Source organism: Pecten maximus, chromosome 7, assembly GCF_902652985.1.
Source record: "Pecten maximus chromosome 7, xPecMax1.1, whole genome shotgun sequence".
Classification (NCBI taxonomy): Eukaryota; Metazoa; Mollusca; class Bivalvia; order Pectinida; family Pectinidae; genus Pecten; species Pecten maximus.
In genome coordinates, this window is record NC_047021.1 from 1,874,317 (window position 1) to 1,880,506 (window position 6,190).

Sequence of the window (6,190 nt, forward strand, 5' to 3'; positions counted from 1 at the left end):
CGTGTTGTTACGGTCTTATCGGGTTCTCTTGAATATACCGAATGACACTCCGAACTTCACTGGTGATTTTCATTCTGGCTGCTTTTGTCAATTTTACTTTTCCCTTATATTTGTGCTCCGCAACCAGTTTCTCCAGGTTGGTTCTGGGGGCATTTACAAACTTTTTTTTTTTTTTGTACATTCTATTTTGGTAACTTTGCGACTCCATATTGACACTTTCTCTTGTATGCTGGTATACACTGATGAGTCACCGTCGGCAAAAAGTTTGGTATATCTCAGTCTATGTGTAGTCTCTGCCTTTATGAACCCCTCAAATATGATATCTGCCTCCATAGCTCGCGAACTTTCCTTCCAATCACAAAATCATCTGTGTGGAATAGGCTGAGTATGTGTGGTCTCAGCTCTATTGCAAATGTAGCAATGCTTGTCTCTTACACCAATATGCAATAATTTACCCGTTTCGGCACTAGCAATGACACCTACACCACCAAGGGCATATAAATGTGTATGTGCACGTTTACTCCATCCTCCGTCAGCAACGACGGTTATGTATGTAATGCCATCATCATAGTTGCCCTTCTCAATCTCTTCAGCATTTCCTTTTCCAAATTTGCTGCCCACATATAACTGTTTTCTTGCTCAATTCTGGTAAAGGTACTATGTGACATTCCTTGAGAGTTAATAGTACCAATTAGCACTTTCAAATTCGACATCCCTCCTCCAGTAACCATGGACCCAAACTACACGCACATTAATGTCATAATGCCTAGTGTTACTGGGTAGCGGTAATTGGGCACTAGATTCAAATCTAAAAGTTTGCTTGCATCCTTGACACTCCGTAAGCATAATACTTGCCAGTCCATTGTTCCTAATTTCCATTACAAGCCTTAGTGGTGGTAAATTCGGACACACTTTATGCATTAAATGCAAATCTTAACATGTGACATAGTGAAGAGTAACAACATTAAAAACAATCTGATTTAAACTGACCAATCGGTAGCCTTCATATTCCGATGAACTCATTTTAGCTTATATTTCAATCCACCATCCACAGAATCGACCATCACCTTTTGAATCTTGTACCAATTTTCAAATTCACTGTTGAAATATAGGCGTTTCAATGCATTGTTGTTTTGCTTTGCAGAGCTATTATATCTCACTAGCAATCTTTCTCTGAAAATAATCAATTTGCTCTTGTGTTTCTTTGTTGTTGAATTTTGAGTGTGTGTCACTTTCAATTTAGTTCCTTCTTTTCCATTTTCTTTTGTTTACATATTTCCCAGTGGCTAAACCAAATCGGGTTTTGTCGTGTTTTTTTTTATCTATTGGCCATGTTTAAATTTTACCATAATTACAGTAGATTGGTTTTGTTGTTATCATGTTGACGAATAATTCCGAGCATGTTGATGAATTGTTGATACCTGTGACTCTCCACACAATGTCGATACCATTTGCTGCCTTATCTTTTATGAAAAAAACGCCTGCTCTTGTTTGAATTACTTTTTTATAGCCTTTGTTTATTATTTTGATACATAATTTCATTTCAAATGTTTTTCAGAAGTCATATTTGATAGAATAGCCATGCAATCAAATGGGGAATTGTCGTAATGGCCACATTTCAACACCATCATCTACTTATCTTTCAGTACCTTTAAAACTTACCCAACATAACATGGGTGAGTAACTTCTGGCGTGAGACAGAACGGACGTGCAGGTCGAATCTCCAATATGCATGGCCTTATCCTACGAGTCATGAACGTTTTTGTCTAGTATACCATGTTGAAGTAGTTATAAACTGGTAACTAATTACTATGTCTCCAAAGAAGCGTGTCAAGGGTACAAATACTAAAAACGTCAGTGAAAACGACGGCCGACAGGTGAGCAGTACTTCATATAGTGGTAACATTGCGGGCGTGTACACGTGTAATACCAATATGTCGTGTCCACCTCCGGCCCCAACCCCGGGCCCTATGTAAGTAACCAATGGTACAGTGAATAATCCTATATGAATAACGGCCAGCCACAGAACATGTTTTATAACAATATGACGTCTCCTACACCCATGACTCTGGTCAGTAAGTCCAACTCCCCTCCGCCATTTGCCATATATATCTATGAACCCAGCCCCACACCTCCTCCCCAACCTCCTTCTTGGACACTTTCTTTAATTACACTTTTAATATCGAAAGTGGATGCATTGCCAGGCAAATTGACTCTCTTGAGAAAGTTTTCAGTGAACTCCATGAGGATGTTTAAAACTGTTAGTTATGATTGGACGACATTGATGGTTCTCAAGCTTTTATAAACAGTTTGAAGATAATCGTCAAAATTATGCCGACCTCAGCCAAATTCAACAGAGTCTTGACTGTGTAAATGATGACATCATGGATCTTAAGTGTCGTTCAATGAGGGACAATTTGCAATTTTTTGGTGTTAAGTAAGAGGATGGTCCTGATTATGCTGATCGAACGAATGTTGTTACAGGGGCCCAAGTACGTGTACAAAATGAGGATTGTATCCGAAAAAAAGAAATCCTTAGCGGTTGATAACATGGACTTTACTGAAGATTTACTCATTGACAGGGCGCACAGGTTGGTCCTAAAACAGCGGGTACGATCAGACCCATAGTAGCTAAATTCAATCAGTTTCAGCAAAAAGAGAGAGTGAACAACATTTAAGGGGACTGACGTTTTCATTTCAGACCAGAATCCTAAGGAGATCCAGGAATCCAGAAAGAAACTATGGCCTATCTGGAAACAAGCACGTGACGAAAAGAAAAGGGCAGTGTTTTTGAAAGATAAGTTATACATAAATGGTGACCTTTACAAGGGTCCCGATTCGTCTGTCCAGTTCGTCCGTGTACCTATCAAGGGTGCCTCCAAAAACGTTCGTAGAAAGGATAACTTGGAGTAGGAGTCAAACCCAGACTCTAATTCACAGTCATTATGTACCGGCATTAGCCTGTTATCATGGAACATAAATGGTGGTTTGGACCGAAAATCTATTAGTTTACAATTATTTTTTTAGAACATACGATATAATCATCCTTACTGAATGTTGGATCCCAAATGATTATCAAGTTGATATTGATGGTTTAGACTCCCAGGTGATACCTAGAAAACTTATTTATACTACTCAAGGTGGCGGTATTGTAGTCTTAATTGATTCTAAATTATGTAAATCCACTGGTATACGCATATTCAACGGTAGAGATCTAGACGGTTATTCTAATGGTTATATATAGTGTGGTCATAATGGTATGAGCGTTATTGATTACTTGATTTGAAAACAACGCCTTATCAACTTAATTAAAAAATCATCATTTGGAGAAGCCCTTATCCATCGACCACTACAAAAACACGGCTATTCTCACATCATAAGTATTGGTCACTTAAACTTTAAAAAAAACTTAACTGGCGAGAGAAAACAACAACTGTCAGTGAAAATCACGCTGCATCAAAAGTTTAGAAGTGGTACGGGATACTCTTCTAATGCAACACATCACCGAGCCTACAAGGGTTAGGGAACATGATAAACATCAACTCTAGATCTACTGTTAACCAATGGAATCAACATAATCAACAAACTTGAGGTAAATGCACCACTTGGAAACAGTGATCACACAATTATAACATTCCTAATACGACTGTTCTGTGATCAAACTGAGACAACCCCGAAACTAAACTTCAACAAGGCAACTACGACAACATCAGACAACATCTAGAAGCGCCATCTTGGACAACTTTGCAACACCATGGATGCATGACAGTACCCGTATAGTCATAAAGCGAAAAGAAAAACGCGATGGAAAAAATATGTTCACTGTAGAGGTGACCACAATAGAAGAAACTATAACACAGCCAAAAAATCAAGCAATGAAGTAAGGAAGGCCAAGGCCGAAAATGAATCGCAGCTGGCAAACAATATTAAAACAGACCCAAGATAATGCTGCAGATACGTAAAGTCCAAAACATAAATCAAAGACAACATAGAGATTTTCGAAAATGAAACTGGCATCATTCTAACAGATGACCAAGAAAAAGCAGAAGAACTTAAATTATGGAAAGTAGCTAATGTTACCGCCATTCAAAAATAGGGATCTAAACATCTTGCACAAAATTACTGCCCTATTAGTCTAACATTAATTACCTGTACAATTATGGAGAAAATCCTAAAGGAAAACATTATGGATGATATGGAAGCATACAACCTCTTCACCAAACATCAACACGGTTTTAGAAAAGGTCATTCATGTGTCACCCAACGTATTGATGTTATTAATACCTGGACAGAGGAGTTGGACAAGAAAAAACAATACTGATGTGCTGTACCTTGACTTTCAAAAAACCTTTGACTCGGTCCCTCACGAAAGACTTCTAAGAAAACTAGCTGGATATGGAATTAAAGGGAATCTCCTTGAGTGAATTAAAGACTTTCTAACTGAACGCAAACAAAGAGTGGCCCTAAATGGAAAAAAAAAAGTTCTAACTGGTCAGGAGTAACAAGTGGTTCACCACAAGGGAGTGTATTAGGCCCAGGTCTCTTCCTCGTCTATATAAACGACTTGCCAGAAGTAGTCGAAAATGCAAAATAGATCTTCGCTATCGACACAAACTTATATGGTTGTGTAAACAATAAAGATGACGAAGAAATTTTCCAGTGCAATATAAACAACTTGATCCAATGGTCTCACAATTAGCAACTTCTATTTAACCCTTCAAAATGCAAATATATGCGCCTAGGCCCATCAGTGAGTAAAACCTACACTATGGAGTCGTCAGGAATAGCAAAACAAATTGATGAACTTAATGAAGAGAAAGATCTGGGAGTCATGATGAACAAAAACTTAAAATTCTTGCCACACATCCAGGTGTCAGTCAAAGTTATCAAAAGAACTTTCCGGTAAATGACAAAAACAACAGTCCAAAACTTAAATAAATCACTGGTACGACCACATTTAGAATACGCCTTACCAGTATGGTCGGTCATTAACAAAAAAAGACGCCCAGCTCATAGAGAATGTCCAGAGACGTGCCACCAATCTTTCTAGATTAATTAGGAAAAACAGCTATCAAGTAAGACTCGTCCACCTTGGACTACCATCACTCCAATGCAGGCGCCTTAGAATAGACATGATTGAAGTCAATGTGACAAGGACAAATTAATCAAAATGCGAGAGGGATACACAACCAGGGGTCCCTAAAAAAAACTTACCAGAGAACACTGCAGACTAAATACCAAGAAACTGTCCTTCTCTTAAAGAATTGTCAACCATTGGAATAGTTTGTCAAAGGAAGTGGTGTTATCCGTCACCCTAAACCAATTTAAATCAACCCTAAACAAATTATGGAAAAATAAGAACATCAAATTCTGCCCAGACTGCTATCAAAATCAACCGGAACCGGAAACACATATTGTGATGGGTCAGAGAGGCGAAATGTCTAGAGAAGACCTCGACGACAGGTAACAGGTATTCAATCGAATCTTGTGTAAGTCGCTTTACCGACGAATTGAACCGGACGATACGCCCATTTAATCAGCCTACTCACACGTGCGATCTACATACCAAAGGTGCAATAGGGCACGACCACCGAACACGTGTGCGAGGACAAACCGTGGTTTCAATTTAAATATTTATTTTATAATTATAAAAACGCTGACTATTATCATAAAATATTAGTTGATAGGAAAAGGCTATATAAGTTAGCCCAAGCTACAAAGAAAAGAATGTATATAAGATTTGAAGGGGATATGCTAGAATACCTAAGGAAGCGGTTTGTATTTTCGTGAGAAGTAATGTATTATATATTTTTTCGGAATTTGTCTCCCTTCGACCGCTTACTGCAAGTGTGTTCTATCTGAACCTCCGTTGGTTGTTTTACCTGATGAATATTCACAGTTTGATTCGCCACCCATTGAGAAGATTAGGCATAGCCGATTAGGAGAGAAAAAAGACTGTGTTTGACATTTGACTTTCATATGTATGTAACCAAATGTATGAAGAAATATATCTTTAGAATCCCCTTTAACATTATTGTCGAAAATAGTATATTAACGACTCATTGCGATATAACAATTATCCCATTTTCATATCTTAATGTATAATGTGTGCCTTATAAACAATGTGTGCCTTAGTAAACAGTGTTTGCCTTAGTGAACGCTGTGTGTCTTAGTGAACAACGTGTGCCTT